Source organism: Mytilus californianus, unplaced genomic scaffold (genome assembly GCF_021869535.1).
Source record: "Mytilus californianus isolate M0D057914Y unplaced genomic scaffold, xbMytCali1.0.p SCAF_2, whole genome shotgun sequence".
NCBI lineage: Eukaryota > Metazoa > Mollusca > Bivalvia > Mytilida > Mytilidae > Mytilus > Mytilus californianus.
Window position 1 is genome coordinate 24,936,217 of NW_026262668.1, and position 23,865 is coordinate 24,960,081.

Sequence of the window (23,865 nt, forward strand, 5' to 3'; positions counted from 1 at the left end):
AATTCATTTATGAAATGACATTTGAGTAAGACCCTGACGTCGGAAAGGTGTGTATCGATAAATTTATCCAATAAAAAGCAGAAGCTTAGGTAAAAGATAGGTGGTAAAAAAGAAAGACTTCATATCTCAGTTGTCGTGATAAAAGAAAGATTTATTGTTGAAACTTATCAGTTCTTGGGTATTAGCGGTTCAATCGGGGTGACTGATATAAAAATCCGAGTTAAAACTTTTGGACATAAATAAATAACTTTAAATAAATATCAGTAGGGAAGTTTTACTTATTTAGCGAGTGGACTTTTATTTAGTAAAGATGACAAATATTATTTCAACAGTTATGAAAACAGTTTGTTTAGTTTTAGTGATATCAAGTTTCGTTCACGCTGGATTTCTGGAAAACTTTTGTGCACAAAAATGCAACTTGGGTCTCGGCGGAAATTTATGTAGATGTAATGGATTTCATTTTGCTGGGAAACGGACGATGTCTGACAAATATATAGAAAACAGTCCAGATTCATATAAACAATATACAATGGATAGGAACACTGCTCCTGCAGAGATAGATGTCCCATATTACCAAAATAATAAAGATCATTCAGTAAACAGATTAAGAGAAATGAAGTTAGCACAGACCTTTTTACGATGGCTCATGACTTCAGGTGAAAAAAGGTAAGTCTTGATATCGAATTCTATAAATGATCAATTAGATTCTGATTTTCAATAGTGAAAGAAAATTCAAAAATCAATTTGTTTCAATAGAACTGCCTTGCAGTAAAAATTAATATGGTATTCGGAATGTTAGGAGAAACAAGTGGACAGATAATAAGATTTTTTTTTGTATACAGTCATACAACACGTATATGTTCTATTTCATAATAGACTTGAAACATATTACGTTTCTTTACACCGTTGCTTATTAAAGGAAATTTAACTTATTAAAGCACGGTTCTAATCAAACACTAAATAATTGATGTTCTGCTTAATTTAAGTATATAAACTATGTTCGAGTAACTTTGATGCAGGAATTCCCCACAATATCTTTGTATGCATCTAAATTTTCCAATAAATTATTGTTTATATTCGAATTAATGTACATGAAGATAGAACATTTAAAAATTGAAATAACTAAAGAATACATATAACTGATTATATTCACTATTCACACATTGAATATAAACATAATCGTTTCACAACGTTCGCCTTATTGGTTGTAAATTAAACACATATAATCTAGTGCTTATCTAAAACCCATATAAAGAGATTTATATCTAATATAACTTTATTGCAATATATATATATATATATATATATATTTTACTCAAATACAAATATATTACTCAAGATTTTTAAGAGATTCATTAAAGGAGGTATAAGTGCAAGGAATAATGTGAACTGGTTGTGTGATCTCTCGATGAACCGGAAAAAAACTTCATAGTTTGAAAGTTGATACATGTATTATTCCCATTTGTACAAATAAAAACACAAAATAGATGATTTAAATGAGCTAAGATATGACCCTTTACCATTTATTGTAAAAGAACCAAAAAGAATGAACAGCCGGACAGTTGATAAAATAGTGATTCAACGCTTTTATGTTTAAGTTCATTTCATTTTCAAAAGGATCAATTTCAAAAGAGTCGGATTGGCTATCATTTTACAACAATTACCAAAAAATAACAAACACTATTATAAAAGAAAGGAAAAAATTTATAGTATATCGATAAGGAGATGTGGAATGATTGGTAATGAGACAAATATCCACCCCAGTTCAAATGAAGTGGATATAAGCAATTATAGGCAACCGTACGGCCTTCAACAATGAATAAAACCCATACCGTATAGTCGGCTAGTGATGACCCTAATTAAATGCATACAAACACATAGGTTTGAATACCGTTTGCATGATTTTTCTTTTTATTATAAGTGTATGTCACTCTATAAATCCTGAGATATGAAATGTCTGAACCCAATTTAGCTACACATCCAATTACCGGCTATAAGTACTGAACATGCAGTAGGCAACACAGATAAAATTTGTTGCACACGCGATACAGAAATCCATTGTATTGCAATGGCAATAAGAAAGATACACACAAATCTGCTTCACACACTAGCTAAACAATTGTTTTAGCCGCAATCAAGAAGACATATCCTATTGTATCTGCGATATCGATAGCCGATAATAGAGTGTGGCTGTAACGGACCGATTAATGACAATAACCACAATTTTTGAACAGATTTGTAACTTTCTTAAGCAAATTGGACACTTAACTTTTGAAACTGTTATTCCAAGCAATACCGTATATATGTAAACATGTATATAAACTATTGTCATTATTGTTCTGATAAAACTATGATTTTCAGACCTAATGCACATTTGAAAAAATATTCAAGACTTTTATAATTTTCTTTTTGAAGAAAAAATTTACGTGACGTACGAATAAGAATTAAAAACACAGCGAGAAAATCCTTAAGTTTATATAATATGTCCTTCACCTTAGTTTTCTCTCTGTAGAAACAAATATGATTAACAATATTTATATTGTGATAAAGACTTTAAATACACGTCTTATCAACTGTTTTAAAAGGTACCTTAAAGCCCGCTTGATTGTTCGCCGTATCGTCGTTTTTATAAGGTCAAGTCCCTTTGTACCTCTTTAGCGAATTTCTAATACTGATTTAATTATATGTCTAAATGTAAATATATTACAAAACCTGCTAGAGTTAAATAAGATTCTTATCTATTTCCTATGTGTAAATATATAGTCAACTGCATATAATTCTTGTTTTAAAACAGAAAATCCATGGTAATTAATACCATCTTTTCATACGAGTATAATCTAATATACTACCATTAGCAGATAATAAATAGATTCCATATCTTTAAATAGGAATATCATTACAATAATATAAAAAAAGGAATATAAAATGTTAAAAGTAATAAGGAAATCCTAAATTTCTATTAAATAACAGTTAATTAAGTGGAACCAAATCTTAATTGTAAAGTTCTCAGATTTTCAATTTGCAAATAAATTGTAGCGAACGCTGTTTAAATCTCACAGCTTATCTGCATTTTACTGTCGATTTAGCAATCTATGTTTGGTAGTCCTGAGTATGCATGAAATATTTGCCACGAGATGTTAGACTACTTTCGAGTTCGTTGCATTTCCGTCAAAATCTTTCGTTTTAGATAACGTCATTCGTGCGTTTAGGGGTATCTTCACTTACTCTCCATGTTGAGCGAGCGGTTGAAAAAATATGATGCTATATTGCACGAATTATTCGGCAAATTAAATTCTTATAATTGAAAATCAGCACTGCTGTCATTAGGGAATTGTGATTAAGTACCTACGGAACAAACATTATTTCTAGTTTATCCTGCATAATGACGATCACGAAGACGCTTAATGAACTTTAATAGTGCAGGGATACAGGCGATATCTAGAAATTGTTTGTAATATGTGAGCTTTTTGATTTATTAATTATTAGTGTTGTCCGAAAGTCTTTTATTAATGTGAGACAATGTCTCTTGAAAAATACATCACAAAAAATCTGCAAATCTCTTTGTTGTCTTAGTTCTAGATTTAAATTTAAATTAATACAGTACTTGCTGAACAAAATTAAAATGTTCCTTAACAGTGATGATGTTTTAATTTGCTCACTATCTAATTTTAGATTTGATTTGATTTTTGGTGTTTTAACGCCACTTTTAAGCACCGCTTTTGGGCTATTTCGTGGCGACCAGTTTTTATTGGTGGAGGAAGCCGGAGTGCCCGGAAAAAAACCACCGACCTTCGATAGGAAAACTGACAATCCTAGTCAATTAAGATTGGAGTCGAGTGCACCCGCACGAACGGGGTTCGAACTCACAACCTCAGTGTTGACTGGCTAGTGATTACAGTAGTAACTACTTAGACCACTCGGCCACCGTGGCCCCTCTAATTTTAGAAATTAGGGAAATGTGGTCTTAAAAGAAACACAACTCTTACATTCTACATGTAAATATATAGAGATCTTGTCTAGAAGAACGTTTACGACGTTTACGATCTATTTATAGTGACTAAGATAGAAATGACAATAAGCAGGGTCAACTCGTACAAAGAAAGACAATTTCAAAATAATAAACACAAATTTAAAATAAAAATGAACAACACCATTTTCGTGACTATATTCTCCATCAAGAGGAAATATTTGTTGTGTAACAACAGAGACAATAATTTGAATAATTTAATTTCAGCTATACTGACTCTTTGGTTTTATACTAAAGTTTCTCGTTTAACCCTCATTTGAATAAGTAGCTTCATAAAGATGTTTCATTATATCATTTCTATTCTAAGCAAAAATAAGAAGGATCCTTACAAAATAAAAATTTGAACTTTATGATTCATATAAGAAATTTGAAATTCAATATCCGAAATAGCCAGACATGCAATTTTTTTTACAGCTTTGTTCTAACATCTATATTGTGCTGTTACACCATAGTCCCATGTTAAAGAATTATGGTTCAGCAGCCACAAATATGATTTCTCCAACCATATTCTGCTTTTGTCTGTCCTAATTCAGGGGCCTACGTCTTGAGCATGGTTGGAATTTGTTGCCGCCTGTCATATAATTACTTTCATTGAATGTTTTAAGCTTGATCAGGCCGTTTTTTTTTCCTGTTGTATTGTTTCACATTTTGGTATTTAGGGCCTTTTATAGATTACGATATGGGCCATTTTGACGTATTGTGGTTTGTAACTTTTTACATCCTTGTCATTTGGCCTTTGATAGTTTCGAATTTCTATGGACAATCATACCACATCTCCTCATTTGTATAATTATGATAGCAGCATATATACTGCAGATTTTGAACTGCACAAACTATATCTTATTTTCTGCATAGCATGCATAATTTGGACGACCATGGTTACCATTTTAGTCAGCGCACCAGTGCTGACATAAAATATCATTGGTGCAGTTATTTTCTGTAAATTTACTAAAGGTTTAAATCATTCGAAACACTGTTTGAGTCTTACATAAGGTATAGACGACCTTGTGTATAATTAAACAAATCAAACATGTTTTTATCAGTTTTAAAGACAGTGGTTAAACATCCTTTGTAATTCTACATTAATTATTCATCTAGGCATACGAGTACGCTTTAATCCAACACAAGCGTTCAACCTAGAAACATAAATATTCGTTTAATGATTACAGGAACAATCCTTTTGCATGATGTGTATGTTAACAATATTGTACATGCTAGATATTGAGACTCTTTAAACTATTGTGACAACTATCAACAAATGATAATTCCAAATACATAATTGTTTTGTAAATTGAAACTACATGTACTTTGCTATTAGCTATTTACTTAATTAATAGATTAAATAAAGTATCTCTTTATATTAGTTATTGAATATATAGGGAGAATATCTTCAACAAACAAAAATATTCACCTTAATATGATACCTATTTTTATCGATATTTCAATTTCATATATTGTATAAGATCTTCACCGATCCAAACACTCGTGTTCTACCTTTCAGTTATAATATTTATAAAGAATATAAGATACTAGGCCGTTTAAATATAAAGAATAGAGAATGAAGGGCATTTTTTTTTAAGAATAGAGAAAAATTGTCAATTTCTTATTTTAAAAGGAAATGGAAACCCCTCTCCCCATCAAGATCCTCGTGTAATTGCACAGGAGTATTCTTTTATAACGGTCTCAAGGTTACTTAATATTCTTGATTAATAAAGTTGCAGTGAAACATTCAATAAATATCAAATAGGTAGCATATAACAAATATTGTCACGAGTTGTTATCATATTTGAAGAAATCGCGGGTTAAATGAAAACAAAGGAAAACTTTAATAAAGGCAAAACCACACGTTCTTCTACGTCTAATTCGTTTTTACCTGAAAAAAATGGATAATTAACTGAAATGAAAAGAAATACTAGATGCCTGAAAAACAATTAGGAAAAACATTGTATTTCATCCCTTATCTTATTTCCGATTGAAAGTAAATGTTATATCGATGAACATTAGAAATAGTAAGCCAGATACAATATTACAATTTCCCTGTAAAGTATAAGCTAACCCATATGTGATTTCTAGTATATTTTTTCCAAACTTTAAGAAGCAAAAAAAAAAACAAGTGAAATATATTCCAGGAAGGTTCTTATTTTGAAAATGCTCATATAACTTTCCGATAGAAGTTATCAAAGGGAAGTAATCTCTTTTTTGAAACTATCTTTGTTAACTGGAAACCTGGCAAATTGATTTTGAGCAGTTCTAAAAAAAAAACTAATTAAAATCAAAATTTTTTTTTTCGAGTTTTACAAACATGTACTTTGATTGATCTGGATAAGGCCCGGAAGCATCCCTTTGTATGTATTTAGCAAGTATTTCATGTTCATGTAGCACTGATAAGATATCGTTGAATCATACCCACGTTATCCCCGTAATGACATAGACTGTTTTTAAGGATGAAACATGTAAACCCTATGGGAAAACTTATAGTGTGCAAGTTATTGTAATCAATCCACAGGTTTGCCTTTGTCCTGAAAGTTCAATTGGTCCATCTCGTATTTGTCCTTAAATTCGGGATTGCCTTCAAGTGTGTTTGCCTCGGTTGTCTACGTGACCTTTTCTCCGTAATTTGACACTCTTTTTTTTCAATTTCGAAACCGTCACTTATATTTTCTTTCTTTTAATTTCTAAAAATAACCTTAAAGGGAGATCTTACTGATAAATAAGACCTTGACCTTGTTTACAGGACTTCAATTGAAAGTAACACGTGCAAATGTTTGAAATAAAAATTCAGAGATATCTCTTGTAAATTGTACAGGTAAGGGAGATTATAAGATACACCCTGAAGGCGATTGCTCGATTAGGTATACTAATTAACACCCATTGTTATGGTTGATACAAAAGGAATAAAGGTAAGATTTCAATCAACTTGGGAGGGGTCTTTCAGCAATTGGATCTTATTTTATAGTAACACAGGAGAAATACCGGCAATTCAAATTCTTTTAATAATATCTTTGTGTAAATTCAATTAGAACAATTAACCATTGATGATATCATTAACAGTTCCTTGACAATTTGGCTATCATACATTTGCGCTAATTAAAGATTACCATTGACTCATTTGGGCCCATTGCTTACGAATAAACTTATTACTTTTATTTTCTAAATCTCGAGAAAAAAAAACTGACTACTCATCATCAACAAATTAATATAGTAGAAATATAATACACTAGAACCATTATTATGTTAAAAATAGTCAGTTTAGATAAAACACTCATCAACGATAATAGGCTTTTAATTTGGTAGACAGACGCGCGTTTCGATTACATGAGACTCACCAGTGGTGCACGAATAAAAAATTTGAATGCCAAATCAAACAAGAAGAGCATTGTAAGGTAAAAATTCTCAAAACGTGCTTAACAATATCAAACGGTATTATTGATAACATTTATGTTTTTAACAAAGGTGAAATGCACTTCCAATTCATGAACAAAACTTTTAAGAGTACAGAAGGTAAAGTAAGCTAAATTATTTTGTAGATAAGTCGCCCACAACACAATCTATTTATCAGCCTCACTCTTAATGGGTTTCTGATGATGTCATTTCCGTTCCCAAAATGTTTCTACACACTTATGTAATATGATATTACGTAAGTTCATATCAGTTCAGAAATCCAAGGCTTGTTTTGAGCTTTAGTAAAAGTTGTTTATTTTGGCATTTGTTTACAAAATTTTCGGGTACTAGTATTCGATTTGAGAAAACATTTTCCGTTAGTTTTACACTATATGATGGAATAACTCGTGAAATTAGCACTTAAATGATTACATTCACTTTGTACTTTTATATTGAATTATATCAAACAGTATAAAGACACTTTAATATAGATCGATCCATTTACAAATCACAGTTAAAGTCCGCCTATTATAATAAAAGCTTTCACTAATAAACTATTTTTTTTCTGAAATCATACTAGTAGAATATTCTTGTTATTCAATACCCTAAACAATCTTTATTTTTTAACAATGGAATCGCTTTTCGTTTTTAATTATACTGCACTGTTTTTTAATCGTGGTAGTAAATTACAAACAGAACCGGAAGTTACAAAAGGGAGAGTATAAAAGATACAGACACAAGATTATTTTACAAAGATGTCGATTGTAATTGAAAACGTTCTTTTATTTGTAAATCATGATAACTAGAACGTGTTCATTACGATACAAAATCATCACAAATAGTATTTCTGCATTCTTGTGAATAGGCTATCACCCAATAGATTTAGAATTTTTAAATTTTGTTTTCTCACGACCAGAATTATTCTAAATATACCTCTTCATTGTATCAAGCAGTTAATAAGTCTCCATTCTTCTTACTAAACAGTAATGCATTTAAGTCACACACTTCCAGTTTGATCTTAACATCATCTTAAAAGGCCGAACGTAAAAACGTAATGTCTTATTCAAAAGTTATTTTCCCTAAATTTTGTCATTGTTAATTCAGAATTGTTAACACAGTTCGCCTGCAGTCAATTGTTCAAGTTGATAACTACTGCACAGATCTTATTGACAGCAAGCAAATGGTCTGTACATACCAAATTTGACGCAGTCTTAGTTGGACAATTGACTGAGATACTGAACATAGCTTAGTATGTATATTTTAGTCTTCAAAGAGCTTATCAGATCAAAATGGCCTTTCAGTTGATTTACTAATGAAACATAAAGTAGTATGTAATAATATTATCTCTTTCTGAAATGTTTTTAATGTACTATTATGTTTACAAAGATATGAAAACACTCCGTTCTTCTTTCTGTTCTGGTCATTACTAATTTGATTAAGCCAATGAAATAGTTGCCTTCAATTTTGGAGGTGTGTATTATTACGACAAAACCAAATGATACCGAAAAGTCAATAAAACAGAAAATAAAATGGAACATTTTTGGACCATTGTAATCGAAGCGTGAACACATTATCTGAATTTCAATCAGATTGATTTCTTTTGCTGTTCATTTTCATGGCATCTGTTGTGAAAGTAGTCCCCGTCTTCCGTGTTTACATGTTTAACTCAAAAGTTAGTTCATACAGACTTCAAAACAGAAGTTACATCACAAAATTAAGGAGTAAAAAGAAAAATTGATACATTTGATACACGAAGATAGATTGATGAAAAACCAAAATGAAGTAATTAAGCAGTTAGGTGGCTGCACGACTAATGTACATCATAAGTTACACACAACTGGAATAACCTCCTACGTCGGACATATCAATTAATTACGGATCTTTTGCACTTATTGATACCATAGTTATCGTCATGAGTTTAAGGTTATACTTTGAGTGGAAACTAAATTTCAATTTGTCTCACGATGGAGGAAACAGTTTGCTGTTTCGGTGTGATTTTTCAACTCCAAGAATAAATTACCTTAGCTTTATTTGGCAAATTCTTTCGTAGTTTTGGGTCCTCAATTCTCTTCAATACCCTGGTATTTGATGGTGTTCATAATTTTGTTTGGTCATGGCATTATCTGTTTTTCGTCAACCTGTTGTAGTTTTAATTATCCACTTGGTATTTTCCTCTTCTTTTAAGTCTGAATCTTCTGGTATAAATTTACCCACTAGACTAATACAATTCAGAAATAAGACTTATCAATAATAACAGTTGTTTCCTTTTAAATCGAGGTATTTGTAAATGGAAGGTACGTCGAACCCAAATACACCTTTTATAACATTACCGAAATGTTAATAGGCTAAATACATTATTTTACTCTTTGACCAGAACAATTCAAAAGGTAAGTGTGTTTGTTTTTTTCTGGTAACGGTCAGTAAATAAATACGAATTGTAATATCATTTGTAGAGTTTCGTCGTTAACAGGGGTACCAAATCGTTTGGTTTTTTTTTCTAGAAGTTTTCTTGTCTAAACCCAATTTATTCCGATATAACAATAAAAGGTCATCAACTGTTTTTCATTTCAACTTATAACATTCACATCAGTGTTATCACTACGATCTCTTCTTTTTTATTTTATTAATCCAGCCACAGCGGACGTTTTATTATATTACAATCGATGATTGGGTTATTTTTTATCTCTGTTATATCGTGATCTATTGTTGATTCTATGGTGCAACCTTGTGTGTTGCAGCTTGTTTAAAGATAGTGAATTCCTGATTGTTGTATATTCCATTTAATTAAAGTACGGAAGCCGACTAGAGCTACTCATCTGCAACTATCAAGGTCCCTGTTGCAACATTTGTAGATATAAAACATCACATTGTTCTTGTACTGTCGGCATTGGTCTGGGGAAAGTTTTATGATGCAAAATGCATGATGTTATCATTTTTTATGATGGCTATAATTAGAAGCCGTATCGTTTATTTTTATCTTTTTTACTTGTATTGGACTCGTAATTTATACAAAAAAACAAAAACAAATAGATGTGAGGTACATTCGTTTGGAAAACCCTTTACAGATAAACTCCAAACCGAAAGTTGTGGAGGCAAATATATATAAAATGATTAGGATCACCAAAACAAAAGGTATCTTAACATGTACTGCCTTTAAGTATACAGAAAAAAAATACTTTCAAATATATATGACAGCTTGCACTGAGCATATATTACTACAAGATATACTCCTCGAAATGAACAATATTTCGTAGGTATGGTATAGTATGATGTTGATAATATTAAAATTTATATTTAAATGTTATATTGGCTTTTGATTTTTGTCGATTGCTCTACACAGGGAAATTTCACTCATGAATTTTACGTGAATTTAAATTCATGTGAATCTCACGTGAAATTCACGTGAATTTCACCTCAAACAAGCTTATACGTAAAACTAACGTGAAATCAGTTCATGTGAGTTTCAAGGGAATCTCATGTGAAACTCAAGTAAATTTCACATGAATTTTAGAAATAAAGTCATTCGAATAACATCTTAATTAACAAATTTAATTAAAATCATGAAAAATACCATTTTTTGTTTTTGTAAAGTTTATGTGAAATTCACGTGAGATTCATGTGAATCTCAATTCACATGAAATTTATATGAAAATTTGCATGTGCGTTTCATGTATAAGCTCGTTTGAGGTGAATATCACGTAAATTTCACATTAGATTCATGTGAAATACATGTGAGCAAAATTTACCTGTGTAGACTTTTACTTAATATGTCTTTAGTTTCGGAAACTAGACATGAACACTAAGATGTTTTAATATATTGGTATTATGTTCGCAATTTAGATATAAAATTAGATTTGCTAAATGCCCGAGGCTTATCGGTTACAAAATGAAAAAAAAATCGTATTTTGATATATCTAAATCTAGTTGGTTGACTTTGTGATATTTACATTAATTGTCTTCAATAAATGTGAAAATGAATTTAATTATACATTTAATCACAGTTTGACTTCCTCAGGCGATCTTACACGAATTTGGCTAGTATAGGTCACCTTTGGTCATACAGCTCTTGACATGTTTAGGTCTTCATCACTGATCTTAACATGATTGGATTCGAGCTTTCTTGATGAAGGAAAACCCAGAACAGCGCTTCGGACGCACGAGATTTATAAAATGTTATTTTTAATTAGTATATATTTTACATATCTATAGTTTTTGTTTTGTTCCAATTTTTATGTTGTAATTCTGCACACAGTCCAAAGATCTCTTCACCATCGGTTGATTTTTGTTCTTCCGAAATTGCATTGTGTTCTGTTTTGATGGCATGGGTCACATTTGTTGATATAGATTTATTACAATTGGCATCGCTTGGCTTCCAATATATTAATTTGGAAAATACCTTACAAATGTACATTAATTGCAACCTTTGTTTTGAAATAAGATCCTATTACATTTATAAATGATTATAGAAAGGACAATATCCGTCCCCTTACATCATAGGAGAGGTTATGGTATGTTATAAAAAAATAATGTACACACCAAAACCATCAGCAATCCATCTAATTCAGATTTTTCACACTTTATATTAACTCGGTGCGATCTTCCGCATAAATATACATTCAAAATGATTTAGATGTTGCAGATCTTTTTACCACCTGTGATTTAGCAGAAAACAAGGCATAGTCTAGAAATTGAGACTTGTTTAAAGTAAGCATAGAGTATATGTCGACAGATGACACATGACACATGAGACAAAACATATTGATTTGATCAAATAGTTAGATGTCAACTGGTAGTACTGTCTACTTTCTTAATTATTGCCAAAACCGTAAGGGAATATTTTTTTGTATTTGCAATAATTCGCTTTACCCTTGCATTTCGCAAGAGTATTGCATGGTATCAAAATATAAGTGTTTACGTTAGTTTACCTAATATGAAATATGGGATAGTTTAGTTATTTAAGATTTGTTTAAATCAATACTTTTTAGATAGGTGTTTTGTAACTATATGACCAGTAAGGATGGGTTACTTCAAGAACTCAGGTATAAACATTGAATTGCAATTTTGAAAGGTGCACACTTATACATATGATGAATATTTAGTACAGCATTTCACCTTCGTCGTCAGTGAAGTGTTAACAAATATTTGCAATGGATAAACGTTCAGTTTGTATAACAGTCATTAAATCACCATTCTGAGTGAACGGGAAAATTAATGAAAGACACAATGTATATATCTATTGAATAAACTCAAAACGCATTTTATTTTATAATCGGAAGCATAAAATATATCAAGTACTGTTTTCATTTTTATAAAGAATAAACATATATATTATTACTTGAACACACGAACCCATGATTATACTAGTAATCTGTTTCCTTGACAACGTTTACATACGCTTTAACAAGTAATTAAGCTGGTTCTAGGAGGTCCCATTGGCGCCATCTGTGCGCCTAATCGGGCAAATGTAGGTTAACAGTTTAAGACTGAAACCAGTGAGTTGTTGTCTAATCTCCAACGATTTAAAGTTAAACTCAAAACTATATGTGCTGGTAACTTTATATTATTTTTCGCTTTCAGTAGTTCAAAATTCTCGGTTTAATATACTTAAATTTATCCATGGGAATGAACAAATCTTGAAATATATTTGTCAATATATCACCTTGCACAATATCACTTCCTTATTTCTAGAGGAAGGAGTAAAATTATTCATCATATTACATGGAAAAAATGATGGCGTTAAAAGCCTAACAAATAGGCAAAAATGACAACTCACTCTGTCTGTGTGGCGAGTTGAGTGGAAGAAAATTTTTGGTAGAACTTTTTCTTCTCGTTTGCCTTTTTTTCAATATATAAAACTGTTTCTGTACATCAAAAGTTTAAAATTAAAGTAGGAGTAAATATAATGAATGTCAATGTTTTTATAACCTTTACCATGCTTTTTTTATTTCAAATCCTCAGCGTGATATAAAACATTAAGAACTGCACCATTAATCCGTATTACGATGTGTTTTCCCTTTCACAGAGAAAGAAGATGGTACCTTACTTAATCCCAACGTAATTACTTCTGGAAAACCTTACCAGTGTTATGATGTTACATGTGTTTATTGAAGATACCGTACAATACGGCTTTAAATAGGTGATAAATTAACAATTAGGTGATATTAATTCAATGTAAATAATTGCATTTTCCTGTAGCTTTCATTTTTTGTAGTTTTAGGCTTATTCTTTCACATAAGCTTTATATTTAGCTTTCTCGGATAGTTGCAAATCAAAATTGTATTGATTTGTAGGGTAAAATATTTGAAATAACTATTAAAATTGCACAAAAATAGATTTGATTAGGCGTTTAGATGAAAATTAAAGATACTATCATATTACACGAAAAACAATTTATGCTAACACAGGTTCCCTGAAATGCCACAAAAATATGATTCTTTCACAAGTTTTGAAAATGTACCTAACAATAATAATAAATATAAAGACAATGAAGTATCTACATTTGTAGTACCTAAGATCTGGTGACGGCATTTAAATTTTCAAGCTAAAATCAAAATTCGTTCGAGAAACTTTAAAAGAAAAATGTTTTGTTCGTAACTAGAACATCTGTATTATCTTTGTAAGTAAAGATGAAAGGTTATAGATTATGCAAATAATTAGAGGCAAAGAAAAGTACTAACATAAATTATTCATAGTTTGACCTTTGAGAGTATTTGTCAATGTGACAACAACCAAACACAAAACATAACATGAAAAGACATTATATTAATTTATATTTGACTTCGACGTGGGGTCTCTTTCTCTTTAATGCAAATACGATACCTATATGCAGTAAGATTTCACCTTTAGCAAGACATTTAGAATCTGTAATAATCTCAAATTAAATTTTTATGATCAATTAGCCAACGAACTTTTATTAAATTATATCTTAGTACACGGAGTAACCTTATTTTACATTTCTAAGTTAAGAAAGGATTACGTAATGTAAATTTCTCTCTGAAAAATTTCCTGGTTCTTTGACAATACTACACTTAAAATATACGGTATCAGCACTTTAAGGGAAATGTACAATCCTTTCATGTCAGTACCGAAACAAAAACTACTGAGCTGATGATACCCTCGGGTACTTACAGTCCACTAGCGGTGGTATCGACCCATGCACACCTATGATATCAGGTTTGAAAAAGATGAAAAATAAAAATGGCCACTTTAAATTTTGGATTAGTAAGAGTAAGTTTGAATGTTCAAATTATGTTGGTATTTTTAGAAAAATATAGCAACCAACGGAACGAATAGAAAACAACTGTCATTTATAGCTAGTTAAACCTCCCTCTGAAAAATATCTGTCAAGTAGTGTTTCGTGTTGTTTTTAAACAATTTAATGATAAACTTCAATTAATAACTTAACATGAATAATCTGGGACAAGAGGTACACAGTAACTCCTGATCGGAATGCCAAATACTTGACGTTTTGCTTTTTTGTTTTTTGAAATGTGTTCATCTGGTACTTTTCTTCAGACGAAGTACTATAAAAGATAGTATTTCGATTTATAATCCTAGTTTGAAATATTCCAGTATAGTACTTAAAAATGTACGTCAAACAATGACGACATTGATGTTTGATTTGCCTGGTTTTACAAACCTAAAACGCTTTTCTTGAGTATTAAGGATGTAATCTGTTGTCCAGTCTTGATATCAAAGGTAAATTAAATGAAACCATTACGAAAACAAGTTACTTTCAAAATCTGAAATGCGATAATTAACAAGATTCCCATTTTTTTCGATGATTAATATCTGCTTTTCCACTTCTGTACTTCTACGTTGTTAGCGAATTTGCGCTAATTATCATTTCTCGGTGCTTGCCCGGAACTCTCTTTTACTTATTGATATTAATTTGGGTATTGTATCGCTTCTTCTTCTTTTTTAATTCTATTTTCACTTTGTATTGACCGCCTGCAATGCGTTGAAGTTTATGACACTAGTTACTGCACATTACATATATTAACGAAACAATGTTTATCTTATAAAATTTACAATCTAAATATTTTACTTCATTATTATGTTAAGATTAAACGATAAACACATAAATACAACTTGTTTTGTATCATTGCCTGTAAGTGACCAACTTAGCAGCCCTTCTTTGAAATTTTTCTATTCTGTTTATGTCTTCAGTAAAGTAAATTTCTTTAACTGAACAGACATAATCTAGCGATAATCGTATGATATGACTGATCCTTTACTAGGGTTGGACTGATGTTAAGTTTATTGCATAGGAAACACAGTGTACCGTTTACTTTATTGAAGATGTTGTGTATTTTGCCTTGTCAATATGTTCGAGGATGTGGCCATGTTAATTGTAGTTGTGTGACATTGGGCTTTTACATAGACAAAGACACTACACTTCCCTGATGAAAGGCCATTTCCAGGTGTTTTCACAAGTACCAATTGTGTCAAGATCGTTTTGACGGATTTTGCAGTTACTATAAGATGTAATAACCAAATACCGGTATGCAATTCTCGCTGTGTTGAAGACCCATTGGTGGCCTTGGACTGTTTTCTGCTCTTTGGTCGGGTTGTTCTCTCTTTGACGCATTCCCCGTTTCCAATTGCTGTATCCCTCTGTATCCCCTAGTTATTTAGTTTGTGTTTTAGTAGGTTATGACTGATTTTATCAAAGGCTGTAGAGAAATCTTTTCTTAACACATCAGTTCATTTTGAGTTATCTATGTTTTTGGTTACATCGTCTATGAATTACGATTTCAATGACCTCATTGACCCTTTTCTATGACAACAAAGCTCTATCAATGTTAGATATAATGAAATAATTTTAAAAATTAAAGTTTAGAAAATTTATAAACTGTTATAGTAAAATGCAATTATTATTTCACAACATTGATTAAGAAAGCATACATGATAAGTTATATGGTCATCACCTCTTGATGTTGAAAAAAGCACAAACACACACACACAAATATAATTTGGCGCAGCTGAGTATTTATACTAATATTAAAAAAAATACTTTTCTTTATCTTTTTTTAAACTTAAGTGGGAACAGAACACATAAGAGAGTTAACTCTTTAAAAATTGGACCACCGTTTTAATCACATACTTGTAGTAAAGAGAAATCAAGCTTCTCAAAGATCAAAATTAATGTTGGTCAAACTGCTATATATCCAAAGAAATTATTCCTGTAAATTGTGTGGTTCAAATTTCTTGAGCTTTTTTTTTGTCAACAGGTCAAAATTATATATTGTGTCAAAATTTTATGAAAATTAAACGAATCAAATCTATATTAGTCAAAGTGTTTTGTACCTTCTTAAGTTGTTGAATTGCTTTTTTCCCCCTTTAGACGTGATTTCATTTAATCTTTGGTCATTAGTTCAACAAACTACCAATAGCTTCGTGTTACATTTCTGTTTGTTGTCAATCTACATTTTTAATCAAATTTTTGTTTTCTTGAAACTAACCAAATAATAGTTTTTTTATGAATTTTCTAGTGTTGAATAATCTGTTTCAGCCCCGCGTCCTGACGTTAGGATGAAATTCTTAACCAGATACGAAAAATAAAAAATCGTGTTTAACGAAAACATTGCACTGTAGTATTTGCGTGCAGCACGTAGATAGACCACTGCTTGAACCTTTCAAATATGTTCCCGGCATAATAAAAATCACAATAATTCCTTTAATGATTTCAATGAAAATAGCAAACATCGCGTGAAGTAAAATTATAATTAATTAAGGGTAATGAATATACCTTGCTGACTTGTTTAAAGTGTTGTAACAGCAGCCATTTTTGCTATTTAAACTTCCGGAAACACATGAATTATTTATTTAACTTGAAGCGTTTCTAATCAGTGTGAATCTTTGTAATATATTACTACGTCATTTTATCTAATGACGTCTGCTCTATTGCGTTAGAAAAAAGTCAGCGTAGAAGAAATTGTTATTTAATTTTGATATACGGTTGTTGGGTCGAATCATTTGTTCATTGATGGAATAATATTAATTATAATGTTTGCTGTTGACCAATCACGTTTGATTTTGGGTAAAAACAGTGAGATGATGGGAATATATAGTTTTAAAAACGGCCTATGCCAAACATCAACTAATTTCTTTATATTTGACATGAAAAATAGCATTTGAAATTAACATTTGAAGTTTAACACGAGTCAATCACAGCCTTGTTTCTATCACAAAGTACGCCTGATGTACGTGAGTTTAAATAGACCAACATACAGTTGGCTCAATGCAGGTGCAGGACGTAAAATAGTTAACTCTTGACACTAAAAAGTAAAATAGCAAAAATACCGAACTTCAAGGAAAATTCAAAACGGAAAGTCCTTTATCAAATGACAAAATCAAAATCTAAAACACAACAAATTGTTGACGTTAATCAGTGTCAGAACTGTTCACCTTTTAAAATGGAGCAAAACAAAAGTTCATTCCAAGTTTTTGGTGGGGGTTTTGTTGTTTAATACAGGAGAAACACAGTAGAGAAACACACTGTTTACCCATCCAGAGCACCTGAATTCACACCGACTTGTTCTGTGGAATTCGTTTTACTCAATCTTTACTTGTTCTATGTTGTGTTTTATGGTTTATATTTTGTGGGTTTTTTTTGTCATAGCGTTTACTTTTCTTTTTTGAGTAATCAAATTTATAACCTGTGTGTTATTATAATGCTGGATTTGTACATTTTAGTCATTTAATAGTCCACATGAAAGTTTTGATAATGACATTTTACCACCATTTATGAAAATATGAATTCAGTGATGGCAGTTAACTAAGTTTGTTTAGTTGCGGGAGATTTTTAGATTTTGCCCTGTTTTTTTTTTCTCAAAATCTCTATGAAATTCCTTGATATTCGAATACTGCTCGAAAGCTTTGAAACTACACAAAGTCATGAGATCAGTGTTAAGATGATTGGGTTGTTAAAACAAATCATTTATTCATATAAAAATAAGGAGATGTGGTATGATTGCCAAAGAGACCCCTATTGTTGATCTTATTCAATTAAAGCAGTACATATATGTCATATTAAACAATTCCTGACAGATTGTTGTTTTTTCCCTACATGTATTGTTTAACGCTCATTCTCAATGTTGAGGCGGCTTGTCAATTGCAATTGGCTTGATCACATTGAATAAAATAAAATGTTTCACAATCATAAAAATGTGTTGCAATCATAAAAGATGTGAACAATGAAGAAATGATAAAAATGCAAATTTCTTCGTGTACTGGTCAATATTATATTCATTTAATTACAACAAGGATGATCAATAGTATGTTGGAGATTTTTTAATCCTAAATATACACCTCCTTATTTTTAAATTGAACCCCTCCTGTAAAATTTTACCTGTCTAAAGGAATTCTATTTTTTCAATCATTTTATTATAATTTTCAAGCGCTTCAGTTTTGACCAATATTAAAGTATTATCGTTTATTCCGATACCATGAAATATAATAATATTAAAAACCAATGCCACTATTAAATGGTATTCAATGACCCAGACATGATTTGAAGGCCTCGTACATTAAAGCAAACGTCATTATATCACTCTTTCCTTTATTCATTTCATAATTATCTTCACCATTGCTACTGAATATTACATAAGTATATACTGGATTTACATTCTATAACTATTTGTCCAACCTCGTAGGTATAAATTCCTTTTTAATCAGACAACACTTTCGATCGACATTGCTAGTTATTATTTTTAATACTGTTTGATAAACCTACTATGTTTTATTTGTTTAGCGGGGGATCTATACTATCCATGTAGAATTGAATTAAAACTCGAATAGCTGTTTCCACAAGAACATATTAGAAAGTTTACATTAAAAGAGAGGCTAAAGATACCAAAGGGATATTCAAACTCATAAGTAGCAAACAAACTGACAATGCCACAATTTTTGAGGGTCCAAAAGGTGCATCATATAGTACTGCATCGGCGCCTCGACCCGGTATAAGCACACATATATATATATATATTTGTATTTGGAATTTTTCTTTTTCTTTGCTGTGCATGTACTAAAACTACACTTTCAATTGGATCACTAACACTTACAATCTTCATTTTGCTTCAAATTTGCAGAATTATACCTAAGAAAGGCTTACGACCAACCATTCCATTTTCACCCAACTGTATACACTTCATCGTTCTGTAGTTACCCTAAAGTTATTATTGTAATGATTTGATTAAGGAATTATAAGTTAAACCGCAACATTATTGAATCAGTTACAACATCAATAATATTATACGATAATTTCAAGAAAATAACTAATTTCCATGTTTTAAATTGTCAGGTACAAATTCCATCATGTCAATTTCAAATTGATGTCACGCTTTTAATTTCGTGAGGGTCCTAACGATTTCAATACATTAAATTGGAGTATTTAAACGTTCTACTTTTCATCAATTTTGACATTTCTGACATTATCCTTTTGTATGAAGTGATGCTGACTGGAAGAGAAAAAATGTCAGAATGACAGTCAAGTTGTTACTTGATCTGTTATCTAAAATTTCTCAAACTAAGGCATGTTTTGCTTCTGTGTTGCTGTTTAATTTCTTTGTCGGCTGTTCTCTTCTGCCTTTGTTGTTGTTGTTGAAATCCCCCCAAGGTCAACTTTGGCTGATGAAGTTGGAACCTTAATTTCTTAATAATTTATAAATTTACCAACGGAGAATTTAAGAAAGGTATGTTATTATCAAGTAGGTCAGTTCCAAAGTACTGACTACTGAGCTGATAAAATATTCGGGAAAAAGGATTAATGCTTGGAACAACACTGTCTCTAATTTTACAGCTGAATTGATAAAACTAAATGAAACCCGCACGTGTAATAAATCATTCCGCGCAATCGTAAATGAAGATAATACCCAAAATGCGCGCAATAGTAACGCCATCGATTGTAAAGCTTGCAAACCATAAATCCAAGAAAATTGGGTAACTATATTGGAATTTAATAGGTTTTAAAAAACATATTTTAAAAATTGTAAATGCAGGAGTCATTAAACTTTTCAGAATTTTTTCTTAAACGATAAAAGTCGAAGTTATTTTTCTATATACATATAGAACATTGTTTTACATATCTAAGAAAATACACAATATGATTATTTGTAAGTGGAAGAAATAAATACGGATCTCTTTAATGAATAAGAAATCAACTGGGCATAAACTACAATATATTATCTTCCAAACATCTGAGACAATAATTAGATTTGTTATATAGAGTGAAGGTCTTGTCATGTTACTAACTAGTAGCATCAAAATATTTGAATATTTTCTACCAATACCTGGAGGTTTCTAAGAGTATAAACTTATGCACGTTTAAACTGTATTATATTATCGAAACACTTTCGTGGCAATCATCAGATTGTTCGTCTATTCAAGGTTTTGTTGTTTTGATAGGTTGGTATGTCTTTTGTGATACCATACATCTCATTGCGTGCATGCATGTATCTTCATTTTGACAACAACCCAACAACACAAACAAATTGTGCTAAAACATAGTTTGTAACTCCCTCTGGCAAAGTTTATCTAATATGACATGGTTGTCTTCTTTAGACCTCTTCTTGTTTTTAAAGGCTTGAAAATTGTATGTGTTTTGCTTAACAAACTTTCTGGATCAAGCACACATGATGAAGGTTATTTCACTAGCACGTGTCCCGCGAATTGACATCACAAATTTTTATTGTAAGAGTCTTACATAATCCTTCTTTTCGTACACGAAGACATTGCAATAGTGATAAACTCATGCAGATTTTATTTGTCAATCAGTTACGCATTTAGAAAAGACATCTGTACAGCCATGTATCATACAGATAATTAATTCATTATCTAATAAAGTTGGATTTGAAATATAAATAAGATTGAGATTATTACATAAAGTAATAAAACACCTTTTTGTTCATCTTGTTTTGTATTTTTGTCTCAACAGTGCTTCATACTGTATCAAATTACAAACTAATTAAATAATGAATTAATTTGAGTTGATATAACATTGCTGGGATCAGAACCAACATCATTACACATAATGACAGTTGTGTACATTACTATTTGTTTTAATTTCCCCGGCGAGTTTTTAAACAGATCGAGCGATAAAACACACTGATGTATAGTAGTTTTCGATATTATTTAATTATCTAATTATTGAAGATTTTGTCCCAATAATATGAAAAGTGTTCGTAACGTGTATTTCATAATGTACTTTCGATAAAAGATGAAAGAAAATTTTGACATTAGATGTACTGGTTTAAGATACCGTCTCATTAATCATTCCTTAAAATTAGTTCTATCAAAAAACATCAAGCATGAAATACTCGGTTTGCATGACTCTAAACTGATTTTGTCTACAAATGTAATCTTACATACAAGTTTGTATGTTAAATTGTCAGAACCAACTAAAAAATGTATACATGGTCCAGCTGAAGGACGCCTCCAGGTGCGGGAGTTTCTCGCTGCATTGAAGACCCATTGGTGGCCTTCGGCTGTTGTCTGCTCTATGGTCGGGTTGTTGTCTCTTTGACACATTCCCCATTTCCATTCTCAATTTTATCGTTCAATTACAAAATGTAAGTGTTTGTTAAATGATTAAAAAAAAAAAAAAAAAAAAAAAAAAAAAAAAAAAAAAAAAACGACTTGACAAAATGTAGTGGACTTTCCACCTAAGAAAATGTACTACACACATTTTACCTAAATTCGCGTGTTTGTTATATGAACCATGAAGAGTTCTGTATTTATTATCAGTGACAAACTGATCTAGCTGGTTTTTGAATCATTCGTTTGTTGCTTATTCCGTGATTTGATTGGTTAGCAATAAATATTGTTACTTTTTAATTGGCAATAAACAATGATGATATTTATTACATTGTCCATTTAGTAAATAGGAAAACTTAAGAGTATTATCCTTTGTACACATTTAAGTATAGATGCTGTAAAATTATTAAAATATTTCAATAAAAATCAAGTAAATTATCCTTAAGTGATAATAATAATAATAGGGTTAAAAAATGCATTGAAAAAAATTGAAATGGGTAGGAGAGAGATTTGATTTTTCAGCCTTAAAAATAAAATTTTCAAAATATGTAGTAATCAACGAAAATAGTAGCTGTATTGCAATTAAACAGTATTCAACTAAAGCCTCTAGACTATGCAGTTTTGTCCATAGTGGTGGAGGAAAAAAACAAATAAGGTGTTCTTAATTTTTTGTTGGTTATATTACTTCTGCATATACTGATATATATAAAACGCTTTAATGAAGTGTACTTTAATATTTTTCATATCTTTCTTTTGCAGACAAGAGGACCCCCATGAATCTTTCTTTGGTTACCAGGGCGACAATCCAATCGGAGAATCTTAACTGAACGTTGTCATGTTTAGTTGGAGAACCATTGGTGTAAATCATATCTGCTTTAACTTGGCGTATAATTTTTACAAAATGATTTGAACATTTAGCAAGACTATCGAAGATTTAATTAGAGTGATTGGAAGTAAACTAGTTGTGATATTTTACCGGTTTGCGTCACAAGCAGGAATTTTGTTATATTTTCCCCGTCATTAGACATTGATAATATGTTTGTTGAAACTCAGAAACAAGATAGACCATTACAACACATAAAAACTATGTATTTTGTAAACATTTTCCTTTGTTATATACACTTTTAGAATGTATTTTGAATTAAAATTGAAATGAAGCTAATTTCAAAAACATTGATTGAAGTCACAATGGAAGTGATGAAGTAATATTTCTGGCGAATTTATCTCACAAAGACACAGTTTTTATTGATTTTGTTTTGTTTTAGCAAAATTACAACAAAAAACTATTTACATCAAAAGGGCTATGAATTTTACAAATGTTCCAGTTCTAAAAAAGTAAATATTTGTGGTTTTTAATTGTTTTTTCTATTGTTTTGTCTATATAAGATTGACGATAACTTCCAAATTTGTTGTTCAATATTTAATTTATTTGACATTAAAATTGTTTTATTGATAATGCTCTGCTTATGTCAAATACAAACCAAAACAAAACACCAAACACCCGGGTCTTAAGTCACTATTGTGATCCGGGATAAACAACACGAGTAACAATTTGCTTATTATGTTTAACTTTGTTATTATGAATTAGAGGCAAATTAGATTAACCCTACAACAGCTGCATTCTGGTACAATTTACTCCCGTTTTCAAAATGATTTCAAATGTCACTCTATTGCATCTTGGTTTGAACTGTTTAACAAAAAAACATTGTTATTGTTATCAAATGTAATAATTTAGAGCGGTTGTATAGAAGAATGTCAAGTTATAAATAATTGTGAATAACGCGGGAAATTTATGTTCGTGTTAACACAGTGAGAAACGCGGGAAATGCACGTTCGTGACCCACAATTTTATCGTTAAGAGTGAACTACTTCGAAGCTAGGCACTAAACTGTTGTTTCATGATATTTTTTTTTCTATTTCAA

At 30.7% G+C, this 23,865-nt stretch overlaps 1 long non-coding RNA gene across 1 annotated transcript; it reads left to right on the plus strand.

The window, feature by feature from the left end:
* Positions 1 to 8,523: 8,523 nt before the first annotated feature.
* Positions 8,524 to 23,399, plus strand: LOC127729554 (uncharacterized). The gene is made up of 2 exons (XR_007994697.1): positions 8,524 to 8,657; positions 22,703 to 23,399. It is a non-coding gene; the product is annotated as an uncharacterized LOC127729554 (long non-coding RNA).
* Positions 23,400 to 23,865: the final 466 nt, after the last annotated feature.